The sequence below is a fragment of the Arachis hypogaea genome, chromosome 1, assembly GCF_003086295.3.
Source record: "Arachis hypogaea cultivar Tifrunner chromosome 1, arahy.Tifrunner.gnm2.J5K5, whole genome shotgun sequence".
In the NCBI taxonomy this organism is placed as follows: Eukaryota; Viridiplantae; Streptophyta; class Magnoliopsida; order Fabales; family Fabaceae; genus Arachis; species Arachis hypogaea.
Window position 1 is genome coordinate 4,452,165 of NC_092036.1, and position 17,910 is coordinate 4,470,074.

Here is a 17,910-nt window from a genome sequence, read left to right on the forward strand (position 1 = left end):
GATTTATTTGTAACTTTGATTTGGATCATAGTGAAACTTTTTAATACATGTGGTTAGAATTGTTAGAGATTTGTTTTATATAAGTTTAACTATGGATTATGAGGCGAATTATGAATTATAGTTTAGGTGAGTATTTTGTGCTAATAACTTTAATTGTGATAATGTTAATTTGAATTAAATATATTTAATATTAAGGATATTTTAATAAATTAAAAAAATTAGAATAATAATTTTAATTAAATATATTTATTATTAGGAGTATTATAATAAATTTATCATTAGGGATATTATAGTAAATTTATCATTAGAGATAATTTTGTAAATTTTAAAAAAATTAATATAAAAAAATAATAATATTCGATTAGTTTTATATTTAATTTTTTAAGAAAATTTAAAAAATTGATATTAAAAATACTTTTGGAAACAAAAATAATTTTTTTTATTTAAAAATAATTATATTAAATTTATCTTGAAATAAATTTTTATACGTAAATTTTTCATGTATTTATTAAATTTACTTATTAACCTTTTAATTTGAATGAGTAAGAATAATTTTAACATATTACATAATATAACTAAAAAATTTAAATCCAACCAAACAAAAAATTATTCATTCTTAAAAATATTATACAGGATTCTAAAGTATTAGATTTTATATTTATAAAAATACTATATGCCAAGTAATTTTTAGACATTATATTTTTAAAAATAAAAATTAATATTTGAACTAAACACAATGTATTCAACAACCATAAAATACTAGATAGAATAGATAGATACATACTATAACTAATAATTGAGAAATTTTAATATTGATAGTACTAAGTAGACAAAAAAAAGTCAAAATTTATTTTATTTAACATTCATTAATTATCATAATAATTAATAAATATTAAATAAAACAAGTTATAATTATTTTTGACTAATTTTTTTTTATTACCAGATATTTCCGTTTGAATAATTTATAATGCTTCTTATAGCACTCTCTAATGCAACGTATACCCCCCATGGTCCCATTTATATGTTGTTTGTTGCAATCATCAATACACTTCAGGAGCGCAGTGCTATCTGCAATATAATATATTTGATTCCGAGGTTGATAAAAAATAATGTCTTTAGATACACTAATGGCAGAATATATAATATCCATCTCAATTATTAATATTGCAAGTACTAGTGTTACACCATATCTAGCCATCAATCTCTTCTCTTGGGAGAAGTTTACATAGGCCAGCTTATATATATTGATATATATATACATGCTTAAAATCTTTCTTAATATATTTTTGTATTCAAAATGATTATAGCTTACATTTCTTAATTAGTTTTTGTCGCCTCCATGCACTAAGAGCTACAAGCTAATTAAGTTATATCAATATAATCAAATCGAAACAAAAACCTTTCATTATAGCAAAGTTTTATTTTGGAATAATTTATTATATTTTGGATAAACTTAATTGCGTCATGAATTTGACAAATTTCAAGAAATAGTCATTATACAAATATGTGTTTTAATGTTGCATATATGCTTATATTATTAAAGATAAGTTATATTTTACTTTTATAAAAACCTTTAAAATGCAATTTAGAGATAACGCTATATGTTATGACAATGACCTTTAAAACACGGGTAAATTTTATCGTACAAAATAGAATAGAATGTTGGACAACAAACAAAGAATATCAACATATGCTTATGTGACTCAAACAAAAATTATTAGAAGGATGAACGATTATACCTGTTTGGACAGCAAAAGAAATGAGGATATAAAAGATAAAATTTGAGTAGCACCTATTGTTAAAAAAAAAAAAATAGTAAAATCTCGTATCAGGTGATTTAGATATATAGAAAAAATAAAAAAAGTATAGGTAATCAAGCGTGTAATCAGTAAAAAATTGAACAACTTAATTAATTATAATTATTAATACTTAATTTTAAATTTTTAAATTCAAAATTTAAATAATTAGAAACTGATTAAGTAAACTTAATTAAAAACTATAAAAACCTTTTCCTTCTCTTCCATATTAATCTGCACACCCTAACAATAACACACACAGATTTTCTCCCTCACCGTTAGGCTCTCTCCAACCCTGTCCTCTCGCAAGACGACCTCAAGAAGTTCGCCGCCGACAAAGCCGTTGAGTACGTCAAGTCCGGCATGGTCCTTGGCCTCGGCACCGGCTCCGCCGCCGCTTCGTCATTGCCAAGCTCGGTCATCTCCTCTCCACCGGCCAACTCTTTAACATCATCCGCGTCCCTACCTCCAAGCGCACTAAGGAACAGGTATGTTCTCTCGGAATTTCGCTTTTTGTCCTCGACGACAATTCTCGCCTCGATCTCGTCATCGACGGTGCCAATGAGGTGGACCCGACCTCAACCTTGTAAAAGGCCGCGGCAGCGCTCTTCCCTGCTGAAGGCCACCTTCGACAAGTTCATTGTGGTAGTCGATAAAACAAAGCTCGTGTTAGGACTCGGAGGAGCGACCTTGCGATGCCGTCGAGGTGGTACAGTTTTGCAGAAAGTACAATCTGGTTCAGTTTCAAGAGTTGTTCAAGGAAGAAAGAGTGGTGGAGCACGGGCTGTTTTTGAACAATTACAAAAATATATAAAAAAATCCATTTAATATAACAAAAATATCCTAATGATTAACAAAAGAAATGTCCAGCTATAGGATTTAAAAAAATATATATATAATTCTTAAAAAAATAGAAATATCCACATCTGTAATACAAAAAATTTGAAAAATACATTAAAAACATCTATTTAGTATGAAAAAGAAACATCATAATGCTTAGTAGAAGAAACATTCATGTATATCAACTTAGCTTTGTTAAGATGGACTTCGAAATCCAATCCATTAGAAAGTTGGCAGAAGTTGGCTGGATCCTAGTTGGTTTTCTAGCGGAACTCGGATAAATATCAGCAAAGTATTTAATAAATGGGATAAATATAAACCTTGTAATTTAAGGTAGATATTAACGATTCTGCATGAGATAATCAAACGAGATTTATGTGTAAACAATCTCATTACAAATATGATGTATGACACGTCTCAATAAAATTATTGAGTAATGTTATACATTCAAGGCCTTTTATAGACCAAGTTCAACCAAGTTAAACAATAAGATTTAGAATAATGCTATCCATAACTAATTTTTATTATGTTAGACCAATTTGGTTGGACTTGATCAATAAAAAAACTTGATGTGTAGCATTATTCGAAATTATTTTTGTTATGTCACTAAAGTGCAAGACATTTATATTGACCATGTTATTTTGCATGATTTTTTTAGAAAATTACAACTCCACCAAACTCCAAAAGGATGTGGGCATAGTTCCGAAAATACAGCAGTATAATCAGGGCAACAATAACAAAAGAAAAACATAGAAACTATCATCAAACAACAAATAGAGAACAATAGAATATAATGATTCTAGCTCTTTCAAATACACTTCAAGATGAATTTGATCAGCTGTTCTTTATCAATTCATGATCATTCTCCTTTTAATTTTTATTCAATTATATTATTGATGTTTTTTGCATTCATCCATGAAGGTTTTCAACAGACTTGAAAAGGGAGGTTGAATCAATGAACTACTTTTAATAATTTATAAACCGATGCAGATCTCAAAGGTTTTCAATATCAGAAAAGTATGATAACAACAACAGGTGAGAACCCGAAGATTTTTAGTCGGGTAACAGTTCCAAATAATGACTACGTAAGGAAATATGAACCCTTTAGGCAATCCTAATCTCCAACTTTGTAGGAATTCAAGTCTAGGGTCTTAACCAATCCGTACAGAGTTAATTTGCTATGGTAAGAGTGATTTAAATTACCACTAATCTCATATATTTCCAACAGTTATCATCATTATTCTCAGTCTCAAGTCTTTCAATGGTTCAAACACAAACAATAATTAATACAAAGCAATCACAAATAGAGAACAATTATGACAAGTAGCAAAATTAGCAGCTAAACAGATTATCAATTAGGCAAACCAAGTAATTATGCACGCCCAAACAATTACAACCAAGTGCACATGATGCATGCCTATCATACTGGTCGTGAGCTCACGTGTCGGTTATACTGTTAGACCCAACACATCCGGTAGCTAACCCGAATATCATCTCTCTGTTGCACATCTCCAAGAGGAATATAATCGAGGAAGAGTGCCCTACCACCTTCTCCTGGAGGTATCACCAGGGGGAATAAATCGAAGGAGAGTGTCCTACCACCTTCCTCGGTGAGGCCGTGCCATATAAAACGAAGGAGAATGTCTTTCCACCTTGCAATTAGAGAGAATGTAGGGGAATAAAATTGAGGGAAAAAGCCCTACTACCTTCCCCATATCCACACCACAACTCTGGACAAGCAGGACAAAACCACCATCCTTATCCAGTGCTGGTGCCTCATCAACAATGCAAGAGGGACGAAACCGACGTCCTTGCCACTCAATAGTCACATATCATCAATCTATGAGCGGGACAAAAGCACCATTCTCACCATGGGCGGCACGAACCACTATCCCCACAACACTTGTATCTCATTTAACAAGTCTTTATTAGGGAATGATTCAACAAAATTAATTATACCCACCCCAACATATTCAAAGCCTTTAAAGTTATTAGACTCCATATGGAGGTTACAAAGGGGTACAAGCTTGCTGGAAAGGTTTAATAGTTCAAAATCAACATTTCATAAAATTCAGGGAATGGTACATATGCAGGGATCGTGTGTACGCGCGTAACCTAAACACTGGCCTCGCAAAAATTTCGTATGATTCATACGTATGCAACATGCATAATCTTGAACATAGGCTTCGTGCGTACGCACGAAACTAGGCACCGCTGCATAATTTGCTGAATTCAATTTCAACCACTGAAATTCAAAAGGTCATAACTTTCTCTTCAAAACTCATTTTAATTTGACTCTATTCTTTGATGGAATTAAACTAGATATCCCCAATTTCATTTCAAGATAAGTTTCATAAATTTTCAAGTTCCAAGCACCAAGTTATGACCCTCTAAAATTGGACTAAAAATCTGCCATAGTACAAATTCTTTTGTACCATTTGGATGAAACCCCAATTTTACACCAAAGTGCATCCATTCTACACCAACTTAGCCAAATTCTAGCTTAATGCTATTTCTCATCAATTTCACTATTGCTTCTACCTAACTCTTCACTACATAATTCATCCAAATCCTAATCTCATCTTATTCTTAAACTTATCCTCATAAATTTTTTCAACAATTAATAAACACCTTAAATTCAATTTCATATATTCTTTATAAGAATTTCAATTTCAATGATTAGACCACAACACATCAATACCTACTAAACAATAGAAACTCAATCAATCAAAGCCTTTGGTCATTTTTATCCAACATTCAATATCATCCATAATCACATGTTCATACTAAACCATCATCATCATCATCATCAGTTCAACAATACCTTAGTGTCAACTTCCCTATGGTTTCACATAGCATTACATAATGATTATCCGAAACCAAAACCCGTACCTTAGTTGACGGCGGTCCCAACCTCTTGAGTCCCTCTCTCCGACCAATCCAAGAATCAATCAATTTCTCACTAATCCAAGCTTTAATCAACTCTATTCAATCTAATTTCATTCAAATTATACAAGGTTCATACTAAAGTTTCTCACAAATTAGGGGTAAATAGGAGGAAAGAGTTTCCTTATTCCATATAAACATGGGTTAAAATCCCGCTAAAATTTGAGTTTGAACTTCTCCTAAAGTATAAAAATCACAATTTTTAATACCCACACTACCCAAAACACGAAATTAGTGAGGGTGACACATAACCGCAAACGGGTCGTCGATCAGAGCTCTGGTTCGTGAGAAAAGTGAATTTAAAGTGGGTGGTGAATAGTGTTCTTCTCTTCCTCTCCTCAGTCTCGAGCTCTCGCTCAATATCGTTGAAAATGAATGAAATTTAGATGGAATCACATTTCTTGACGCTTTAAGCGAAGGGTATTTTTGTCCTTTTGTTCATTGGCCCTACTTGAGGCCAAAATTTTAAGGATATGTGTTTTAACTTGTATTCTAAATATTTTTTTGGTCATTTTATATTTTTATTTTTCTCATATGCAGTACCGAACAATTATAAACGTGTATTGTCAGTTATAATGCCGGTATACATTTTTTATAAATAATTATATTTTTGCATTCTAAATAATTTTCTGAATTCATTTATCTATAAATTTTCAAATTATGAGATTTAAATTTTTAATCTAAAGCAAGCGTTTTTAAACTCTCTTAACTCAATTTTAATTATATATTGGACTAGTTGAAAATTTCAAATCTTACAGTTGATAGAGGTAGTTTTGTTCTATTGCAACCGATTCTACCTTAATAAACATGATCTTGCTGCTCATAGAATCAATACTATTAGATACCAGGTTGGTCACCATCTCTCTAAAAGGTAAAACAGTTCCACGGTTTCAATTTTTCTACCTTAAAACTATTGTTTGTTTGTACTAGAATTTGTCTGTTATCATTTATCAAGTGAATTTGGTATTATTGTGATTCTTAGAAAGTTGTTGAGCTCTTTCGGTTCAATATACATTGCTGAAATTCAATTTTCACTGTTATTCTAAAATATTTACTTGACATGATAAATTAGGATTATTATAATAGAAAATTGAGATTTGCTTTTGCTGCTTTATTTAACATTTATAGATAAAAGCAGGAGGCGATGCTGATTTGAGGAGTAAAGTTAGAAGAAAAGTTAAACCTCTGGCTGCAACATTTGAGAGACAGAGGTTTGATTGGTTGGATGAGGTTTGAGATTTATAGTTATTATACATTTGTAAAGCTATTTTGGCATGTATGAATTAAGATTTTTGTTTATATTTGATAAAAACCATGTATTGCCTTTAATTTTCTATAATTTGTGAGATAACTTCAATGGATATATCTGTGTACTTTTTGTTTGGTCTTATATGAGCAATGAGTTTAGTTTTGACTGCTGATATACATGTGTGCTACTTAGATGCAGATTTTCTCTCAAAGTATTATAATTATCTGTAATTCCAACTAATGGATCAACTATTTTGATGTTATACCTAGTCAACTATCTGTAATTTATAGAATTACTGATTAATTAAATAATTTTGGTAGATCTAAACTTACTTTTAATTTTGACGTTGAATAAATGAGTTTTTATATCTTATTCTACGTGTTGTAGTGATTTGTTTTCACGGCTTTTAAGAAAGATTATACATCAATAAATTAGGAATTATGCCAGAGCTAATTCTCCTTTATTAACCCAAGTTTTAACACTTTCAGCTTGGGAAAATCAAGATCTTATAACTAACTTGTATGGGTTTATTTGGCAACAGAGAGTGCAATGAATAAGATTTAGGGAGGGACAAAAGTTTGCTAAAGTTTTTATTATTTTGGATTCTCTATTTGGACTATAGATCTTTGTGGTAGGTCAGATTTCAGAAAATACTAATCATGAAGTATGAATTATTAAATAATTTGTAGTATTATGTCTATATATATATATGTGTGTGTGTGTGCGCGCGTGTGTGTGTGTATCATGTAGGGGTGTTCGCGGTGCGGTTTGGATCGGTTTTAAGTAAAAAACTCATCCGATCCGAACACTAATTTTACTTGCGGTGCGGTTTGGATTTGATGCTTTTTTGAAAAAAATTTGATCCGATCCGATCCAATTTCAAGCGGTTTGGATTAGATTGGATTTGCGGTTTTATAAATTAAAAAAATTAAATACATATAACAAGTTTCAATATCAAATTTTAAATAATCAACAATGACATAACAAGTCTCAACAATATCTTAAAAGGTCAACAATAACATAACAATAAAAATAAAATTATAGGTTAGTTAAAATAAACAAATAACTAACATTTTGAACATAAAATATTTATTAAATAATAATAATATATAAATAATATAAAAATATATAAAAAAATTAAACATGTTATAAGTATAATTGTAAATATAATAATAAAATAATAATATTATAGCTCATTGTGTGGTTTGGATTGGATTGGATAGGTTATGAAAATTAGATCCGAAATCCAATCCGATCCAGTAGTTTACAAAAAATATAATCCAATCAAATCCGAATTAGTGCGGTTTTAATCGGTTTTCGGTTTGGATTGAATTAGATAAACGGTTTAATTTAGATCGGTTTGGATTTGAACACCCCTAGTATCATGTATTATATTATGCACCACATTTTAAACGTGAAATTTATCAGGAGAAAATTTGTCTTGATGTAATTATTTAGATTTGCTACTAGAATATTTAATGGCTAGTTTGTTCAAGCAAAATTGCATTTTGAGTTGAGATTATTGATCAAGATTTGTAATAAGATATATTATTATGAATACAATAAAATGTTTTATTTTGTTGGAATTATGTATTATATATAAGTAATAATATATAAGTGTTGACCAAATGCTGACCAAATAGCATTAGACATATATTACTGATTAAATGCTGACTAAAAATGATGATATTTGGTTGCTGGTCAAATAGCATTTGTGTTAGATATAATGATATATATTAGGTTAGAGAAAACTACCTTCTTTTAATAATAATGTCAACTCTGTATGAGTTTTTTACTTCAATTTGTCATTTATTGGTGCGATAAATTGACAACGGCGTGTGTGTTTTGTGCCATTAATAGGAAAAAAAATTTATACATGGTCTTGTTTGTGTAATGTAATTATTAAATATATTAGTTGTGTAAAAAATCAAGTGGAATAATGATGTTCATGTTATTTGTTGGTTGTAACTTAAACATGACAAACTAAACATACAGTGAGGATGTTACACAACAATATGCACATAAAATATGTCATACATGCACAAGCTAATAAAGTAAGGAAAGGTTAAAAGAATGTTACCTCATGACATTTATTTATTTTCAGCACCCACAAAATAGTAAATAGAATATTTAATATAGATATAAATAAATAGATCGATAATTTATAAAAACAACCTTAATTAATATATAGAATTGCTAGAAGCCATAATAAGGAACCGCCATTTTTATAAATGCTTCTTATAGCACTCTCTAACGCAACCTATATTCGCCATTGACCCTTTTTTATATTGTTTGTTGCAATCCTCAATACATTTCTGGAGCGCATAACTCTTATCTGCAATATAATATATTTGATTCAAAGGTTGCTCAAAAATAATGTTTTTAGATTCACTACTAATGGTAGAAAAAATAACCATATCAATTATTAATATTGCAAGTGCTAGTTTTACACCGTATCTATCCATGGATCTCTTCTCTTGGGATTAGAAGTTTACATAGCCCAGCTTATATACATGCGTAGAATCTTTTTTTAATATATTTTTTGTATGCAGCATGATTATAGGATTAGGGCATTATTCATTTCTTAATTAGTTTGTCTCCCATCCATATACTAAGAGCTACAAGCTAAGTTATCAATATAATCAAAAACAAAACAAAAACTTTTCATTATAGCAAAGTTTTATTTTAGAATGGTTTATATATTATTTTGATTAAATTGAATTATTGCCTCTTGAATTTGACACATTTCAAGAAATAGTTATTATACGAAAATATTTTTTTTAATGTTATATAAGGCTCCTATTAGTTAATGTATATGATGAGACATAGACACAAAAATACAGACATTAAAGACATATATATAAAATATTTGTGTCTATGTATTGTGTTTGGCAAAAATAAAGAACAAGACACACATATTTAAAAAAGACTGAATTACCCTTCATTCAACCACAAGTTTTACCACTATCATTGTATACCCATTACCCTAAACACCGCACATCATCACATTGAATTTTTATTTCTTCTAATATCATCTTAAATTATCACTCAAATATTAAATATATAATTTTTCTTGAAAAAATAAATATGGATGTACTTTCTATTTGGTCTTATACGAGCAATGAGCTTAGTTTTGGCTGTTGATATACATGTGTGCTACTTAGATGCAAATTCTCTTTCAAAGTGTTATAATTATCTGTAATTTCAACTAATGGATCAACTATTTTGATATTATACTCAGTCAATGGTATGCGAAATTGTGATCACTACAACTCAAATAATCCATAAACTTGGTGTTCACTACCATGGCATAAACACAACTTCGCACAACTAACCAGTAAGTGTACTGGGTCGTCCAAGTAATAAACCTTACGCGAGTAAGGGTCAATCCCACAGAGATTGTTGGTATGAAGCAAGCTATGGTCACCTTGTAAATCTCAGTCAGGCAAACTCAAATGGATATGGGTGATATACGAATAAACATAAAAGTAGAGATAGAGATACTTATGTAATTCATTGGTAGGAATTTCAGATAAGCGTATGAAGATGCTGTCCCTTCCGTCTCTCTGCTTTCCTACTGTCTTCATCCAATCCTTCTTACTCCTTTCCATGGCAAGCTTAAGCAAGGGTTTCACCGTTGTCAGTGGCTACCTCCCTTCCTCTCAGTGGAAATGTTCAACGCACCCTGTCACGGCACGGCTATCCATCTGTCGGTTCTCAATCAGGCCGGAATAGAATCCAGTGATTCTTTTGCGTCTGTCACTAACGCCCCGCCCTCAGGAGTTTGAAGCACGTCACAGTCATTCAATCATTGAATCCTACTCAGAATACCACAGACAAGGTTAGACCTTCCGGATTCTCTTGAATGCTGCCATCAGTTCTAGCCTATACCACGAAGACTCTGATCTCACGGAATGGCTGGCTCGGTTGTCAGGCGAGCACTCGATTGTCAGGCGATCAACCATGCATCGTGTATCAGGAATCTAAGAGATATCCACCCAATCTAAGGTAGAACGGAGGTGGTTGTCAGTCACACGTTCATAGGTGAGAATGATGATGAGTGTCACGGATCATCACATTCATCAAGTTGAAGAACAAGTGGTATCTTAGAACAAGAACAAGTGGAATTGAATAGAAGAACAATAGTAATTGCATTAATACTCGAGGTACAGCAGAGCTCCACACCTTAATCTATGGTGTGTAGAAACTCCACCGTTGAAAATACATAAGAACAAGGTCTAGGCATGGCCGAATGGCCAGCCTCCCAAAGAGGGTTCAATCATAAAAACATGATCAAAAGCTCCCTTAATACAATAGTAAAAGGTCCTACTTATAGAGAACTAGTAGTCTAAGGTTTACAGAGATGAGTAAATGACATAAAAATCCACTTCTGGGCCCACTTGGTGTGTGCTTGGGCTGAGCAATGAAGCATTTTCGTGTAGAGACTTTTCTTGGAGTTAAACGCCAGCTTTTATGCTAGTTTGTGTGTTTAACTCCCATTCTTGTGCCAGTTCCGGCGTTTAACGCTGGGAATTCTGTGGGTGACTTTGAACGCCAGTTTGGGCCATCAAATCTTGGGCAAAGTATGGACTATCATATATTGCTGGAAAGCCCAAGATGTCTACTTTCTAACACCGTTGAGAGCGCGCCAATTGGGCTTCTGTAGCTCCAGAAAATCCACTTCGAGTGCAGGGAGGTCAGAATCCAACAGCATCTGCAGTCCTTTTCAGTCTCTGAATCAGATTTTTGCTCAGGTCCCTCAATTTCAGCCAGAAAATACCTGAAATCACAGAAAAACACACAAACTCATAGTAAAGTCCAGAAAAGTGAATTTTAACTAAAAACTAATAAAAATATACTAAAAACTAACTATATCATACTAAAAACATACTAAAAATAATGCCAAAAAGCGTACAAATTATCTGCTCATCACAACACCAAACTTAAATTGTTGCTTGTCCTCAAGCAACTGAAAATCAAATAAGATAAAAAGAAGAGAATATGCAATGAATTCCAAAAATATCTATGAAGATCAGTATTAATTAGATGAGCGGGGCTTTTAGCTTTTTGCCTCTGAACAGTTTTGGCATCTCACTCTATCCTTTGAAATTCAGAATGATTGGCTTCTTTAGGAACTCAGAATCCAGATAGTGTCATTGATTCTCCTAGTTAAGTATGATGATTCTTGAACATAGCTACTTATTGAGTCTTGGCCGTGGCCCAAAGCATTCTGTCTTCCAGTATTACCACCGGATACATACATGCCACAGACACATAATTGGGTGAACCTTTTCAGATTGTGACTCAGCTTTGCTAGAGTCCCCAATTAGAGGTGTCCAGGGTTCTTAAGCACACTCTTTTTGCCTTGGATCACAACTTTATTTCTTTCTTTTCTCTCTTTTTTTTTCGTTTTCTCTTTTTCTCTTTTTTTTTCGAAATTTTTTTTTTCACTGCTTTTTCTTGCTTCAAGAATCATTTTTATAATTTTTCAGATCCTCAGTAACATGTCTCCTTTTTCATCATTCTCTCAAGAGCCAACATTCATGAACCACAAATTCAAAAGACATATGCACTGTTTAAGCATACATTCAGAAAAACAAAAATATTGCCACCACATCAAAATAATTAAACTGTTATAAAATTCAAAATTCATGCAATTCTTCTCTTTTTCAATTAAGAACATTTTTTATTCAAGAAAGGTGATGGATTCATAGGACATTCATAACTTTAAGGCATAGACACTAAGACACTAATGATCACAAGACACAAACATAGATAAACATAAGCATAATTTTCAAAAAACAGAAAAATAAAGAACAAGGAAATTAAAGAACGGGTCCACCTTAGTGATGGCGGCTCTTTCTTCCTCTTGAAGATCTTATGGAGTGCTTGAGCTCCTCAATGTCTCTTCCTTGTCTTTGTTGCTCCTCTCTCATGATTCTTTGATCTTCTCTAATTTCATGGAGGATGATGGAGTGTTCTTGGTGCTCCACCCTTAGTTGTCCCATGTTGGAACTCAATTCTCCTAGGGAGGTGTTTAATTGCTCCCAATAGTTTTGTGGAGGAAAGTGCATTCCTTGAGGAATCTCAGGGATCTCATGATGAGTGGGGTCTCTTGTGTGCTCCATCCTCTTCTTAGTGATGGGCTTGTCCTCATCAATGGGGATGTCTCCCTCTATGTCAACTCCAACTGAATAACAGAGGTGACAAATGAGATGAGGAAAGGCTAACCTTGCCAAGGTAGAAGACTTGTCCGCCACCTTATAAAGTTCTTGGGATATAACCTCATGAACTTCTATTTCTTCTCCAATCATGATGCTATGAATCATGATAGCCCGGTCTATAGTAACTTCGGACCGGTTGCTAGTGGGAATGATTGAGCGTTGTATAAACTCCAACCATCCCCTAGCCACAGGCTTGAGGTCATGCCTTCTCAGTTGAACCGGCTTTCCTCTTGAATCTCTCTTTCATTGGGCGCCCTCTTCACATATGACTGTGAGGACTTGGTCCAACCTTTGATCAAAGTTGACCCTTCTAGTGTAAGGATGTTCATCTCCTTGCATCATGGGCAAGTTGAATGCCAACCTCACATTTTCTGGACTAAAATCCAAGTATTTCCCCTGAACCATAGTAAGCCAATTTTTTTGGATCCGGGTTCGCACTTTGATCATGGTTCTTGGTGATCCATGCATTGGCATAGAACTCTTGAACCATTAAGATTCCGACTTGTTGAATGGGGTTCGTAAGAACTTTCCAACCTCTTCTTCGGATCTCATGTCGGATCTCCGGATATTCACTCTTTTTGAGTGAAAAGGGGACCTCGGGGATCACCTTCTTCAAGGCTACAACTTCATAGAAGTGGTCTTGATGCACCCTTGAGATGAATCTCTCCATCTCCCATGACTCGGAGGTAGAAGCTTTTGCCTTCCCTTTCCTCTTTCTAGAGGTTTCTCCAGCCTTGGATGCCATAAATGGTTATGGAAAAACAAAAAGCAATGCTTTTACCACACCAAACTTAAAAGGTTTGCTCGTCCTCGAGCAAAAGAAGGAAGAAGAGAGTAGAAGAAGAAGAAATGAGAAAGAATGGAATGGCTTTGAGTTCGGCCAAGAAGGGGAAGAAGTGGTGTTTAGGTTGTGTGAAAATGAAGGAGTGAAAAGGGGTTTATATAGGAGAGGGGGAAGGGTGATGTTCGGCTATGTATGGGTGGGTTTGGGTGGGAAAGTGGTTTGAATTTGAATGGTGAGGTAGGTGGGGTTTTATGAAGGATGGATGTGAGTGGTGAAGAGAAAGATGGGATTTGATAGGTGAAGGATTTTTGGGGAAGAGGTGGTGAGGTGATTGGTGAATGGGTGAAGAAGAGAGAGAGTGGTAGGGTAGGTGGGGATCCTGTGGGGTCCACAGATCCTGAGGTGTCAAGGAAAAGTCATCCCTGCACCAAATGGCATGCAAAATTGCGTTTTTAGCCAATTCTGGCGTTAAACGCCGGGCTGGTGCCCATTTCTGGCGTTTAACGCCAGCTTCTTGCCCTTTTCTGGCGTTTAACGCCAGTCTGGTGCCCCTTTCTGGCGTTAAACGCCCAGAATGGTACCAGACTGGGCGTTAAACGCCCAACAGCTAGCCTTACTGGCGTTTAAACGCCAGCATGCTCTCCTCCAGGGTGTGCTGTTTTTCTTTCTGCTTTTCATTCTGTTTTTGCTTTTTTCATTGATTTTGTGACTTCTCATGATCATCAACCTACAAAAAATATAAAATAACAAAGAAAAATATATAAAATATAACATTGGATTGCCTCCCAACAAGCGCTTCTTTAATGTCAGTAGCTTGACAGAGGACTCTCATGGAGCCTCACAGATACTCAGAGCAATGTTGGAACCTCCCAACACCAAACTTAGAGTTTGAATGTGGGGGTTCAACACCAAACTTAGAGTTTGGTTGTGGCCTCCCAGCACCAAACTTAGAGTTTGACTGTGGGGGCTCTGTTTGGCTCTGTTTTGAGAGGAGCTCTTCATGCTTCCTCTCCATGGTGACAGAGGGATATCCTTGAGCCTTAAACACCAAGGATTCTTCATTCACTTGAATGATCAATTCTCCTCTATCAACATCAATCACAGCCTTTGCTGTGGCTAGGAAGGGTCTGCCAAGGATGATGGATTCATCCATGCACTTCCCAGTCTCTAGGACTATGAAATCAGTAGGGATGTAATGGTCTTCAACCTTTACCAAAACATCCTCTACAAGTCCATAAGCTTGTTTTCTTGAGTTATCTGCCATCTCTAGTGAGATTTTTGTAGCTTGCACCTCAAAGATCCCTAGCTTCTCCATTACAGAGAGAGGCATGAGGTTTACACTTGACCCTAAGTCACACAAGGCCTTTTTGAAGGTCATGGTGCCTATGGTACAAGGTATTGAGAACTTCCCAGGATCCTATCTCTTTTGAGGTAATTTCTGCCTAGACAAGTCATCCAGTTCTTTAGTGAGCAAAGGGGGTTCATCCTCCCAAATCTCATTTTCAAATAACTTGTCATTTAGCTTCATGATTGCTCCAAGGTATTTAGCAACTTGCTCTTCAATGACATACTCATCCTCTTCAGAGGAAGAATACTCATCAGAGCTCATGAATGGCAGAAGTAAGTCCAATGGAATCTCTATGGTCTCATTTTGAGCCTTAGATTCCCATGGTTCCTCATTGGGGAACTCATTGGAGGCCAGTGGACGTCCATTGAGGCCTTCCTCAGTGGCGTTCACTGCCTCTCCTTCCTCTCCAAATTCGGCCATGTTGATGGCCTTGCACTCTCCTTTTGGATTTTCTTCTGTATTGCTTGGGAGAGTACTAGGAGGGAGTTCAGTAATTCTCTTGCTCAGCTGACCCACTTGTGCCTCCAAGTTTCTAATGGAGGACCTTGTTTCAGTCATGAAACTTTGAGTGGTTTTGATTAGATCAGAGACCATGGTTGCTAAGTCAGAGGTATTCTGCTTAGAACTCTCTGTCTGTTGCTGAGAAGATGATAGAAAAGGCTTGCTATTGCTAAACCTGTTTCTTCCACCATTATTATTGTTGAACCTTGTTGAGGTCTCTGTTGATCCTTCCATGAGAAATTTGGATGATTTCTCCATGAAGGATTATAGGTGTTTCCATAGGGTTCTCCCATGTAATTCACCTCTTCCATTGAAGGGTTCTCAGGATCATAAGCTTCTTCCTCAGATGAAGCTTCCTTAGTACTGCTTGGTGCATTTTGCATTCCAGACAGACTTTGGGAAATCATATTGACTTGTTGAGTCAATATTTTGTTCTGAGCCAATATGGCATTCAGAGTGTCAATCTCAAGAACTTCTTTCTTCTGACTAGTCCCATTGTTCACAGGATTCCTTTCAGAAGTGTACATGAATTGGTTATTTGCAACCATTTCAATTAGTTTTTGAGCTTCTGTAGGCGTCTTCTTCAGATGAAGAGATCCTCCAGCAGAGCTATCCAAAGACATCTTGGATAGTTCAGAGAGACTATCATAGAAAATACCTATGATGCTCCATTCAGAAAGCATGTCAGAGGGACACTTTCTGATTAATTGTTTGTATCTTTCCCAAGCTTCATAGAGGGATTCTCCTTCCTTCTGTCTGAAGGTTTGGACTTCCACTCTGAGCTTACTCAATTTCTGAGGTGGAAAGAACTTTGCCAAGAAGGCATTGACTAGATTTTCCCAAGAGTCCAGGCTTTCTTTAGGTTGAGAGTCCAACCATGTCCTAGCTCTGTCTCTTACAGCAAAAGGGAATAGCATGAGTCTGTAGACCTCAGGGTCAACCCCATTAGTCTTGACAGTGTCACAGATTTGCAAGAACTCAGCTAAGAACTGATGAGGATCTTCTAATGGAAGTCCATGGAACTTGCAATTCTGTTGCATTAGAGAAACTAATTGAGACTTAAGCTCAAAGTTGTTTGCTCCAATGGCAGGGATAGAGATGCTTCTCCCATAGAAGTCGGGAGTAGGTGCAGTAAAGTCACCCAGCACCTTCATTGCATTGTTGGCATTGTTGTTGTTTTCGGCTGCCATGTGTTCTTCTTCTTTGAAGAATTCGGTTAGGTCCTCTACAGAGAGTTGTGCCTTAGCTTCTCTTAGCTTTCGCTTCAAGGTCCTTTCAGGTTCAGGATCAGCCTCAACAAGAATGCTTTTGTCCTTGCTCCTGCTCATATGAAAGAGAAGAGAACAAGAAAATGTGGAATCCCCTATGTCACAGTATAGAGATTCCTTGAGGTGTCAGAGGAAAAGAAAAATGGAAGACAGAGGTAGAAAATTCGAACTTATCAAGAGATAATGAGTTCGAATTGTGCATTAAGGGATAGTGTTAGTCCATAAATAGAAGGATGTGAGAAGAAGAGAAGTAATTTTCGAAAATTGAGTAGAAGATTTTGAAAACATTTTGAAAAACACTAATTGATTTTCGAAAATAAAAGTGGGAAAGAAATCAAGTGATTTTCGAAAAAGAATTTGAAATTAGAAATAAAAAAGATTTGATTGAAAGCTATTTTGAAAAAGATGTGGTTAAGAAGATATGATTGGTTTTAAAAAGATGTGATTGAGAAGATATGATTTGAAAACAAGATCATAAAAACAATCATAAAAACATGATCAAAAGCTCCCTTAATACAATAGTAAAAGGTCCTACTTATAGAGAACTAGTAGTCTAAGGTTTACAGAGATGAGTAAATGACATAAAAATCCACTTCCGGGCCCACTTGGTGTGTGCTTGGGCTGAGCAATGAAGCATTTTCGTGTAGAGACTTTTCTTGGAGTTAAACGCCAGCTTTTATGCCAGTTTGGGCGTTTAACTCCCATTCTTGTGCCAGTTCCGGCGTTTAACGCTGGGAATTCTGTGGGTGACTTTGAACGCCGGTTTGGGCCATCAAATCTTGGGCAAAGTATGGACTATCATATATTGCTGGAAATCCCAGAATGTCTACTTTCCAATGCCATTGAGAGCGCGCCAATTAAGCTTCTGTAGCTCCATAAAATCCACTTCGAGTGCAGGGAGGTCAGAATCCAATAGCATCTGCAGTCCTTTTCAGTCTCTGAATCAGATTTTTG

The 17,910-nt window shown here is 34.8% G+C and overlaps 1 long non-coding RNA gene, 1 other non-coding gene and 1 pseudogene across 2 annotated transcripts; all 3 read left to right on the forward strand.

The window, feature by feature from the left end:
* Positions 1-1,612: 1,612 nt before the first annotated feature.
* On the forward strand, positions 1,613-2,610 carry LOC112790807 (probable ribose-5-phosphate isomerase 3, chloroplastic; annotated as a pseudogene).
* Positions 2,611-6,273: 3,663 nt separating this feature from the next.
* Positions 6,274-7,003, forward strand: LOC112791670 (uncharacterized). The gene is made up of 2 exons (XR_003197304.2): positions 6,274-6,453; positions 6,711-7,003. It is a non-coding gene; the product is annotated as an uncharacterized lncRNA (long non-coding RNA).
* A 9,366-nt stretch (positions 7,004-16,369) lies between these two features.
* LOC112712026 (small nucleolar RNA R71) lies at positions 16,370-16,473 on the forward strand. The gene has a single exon (XR_003157659.1). It is a non-coding gene; the product is annotated as a small nucleolar RNA R71 (small nucleolar RNA).
* Positions 16,474-17,910: the final 1,437 nt, after the last annotated feature.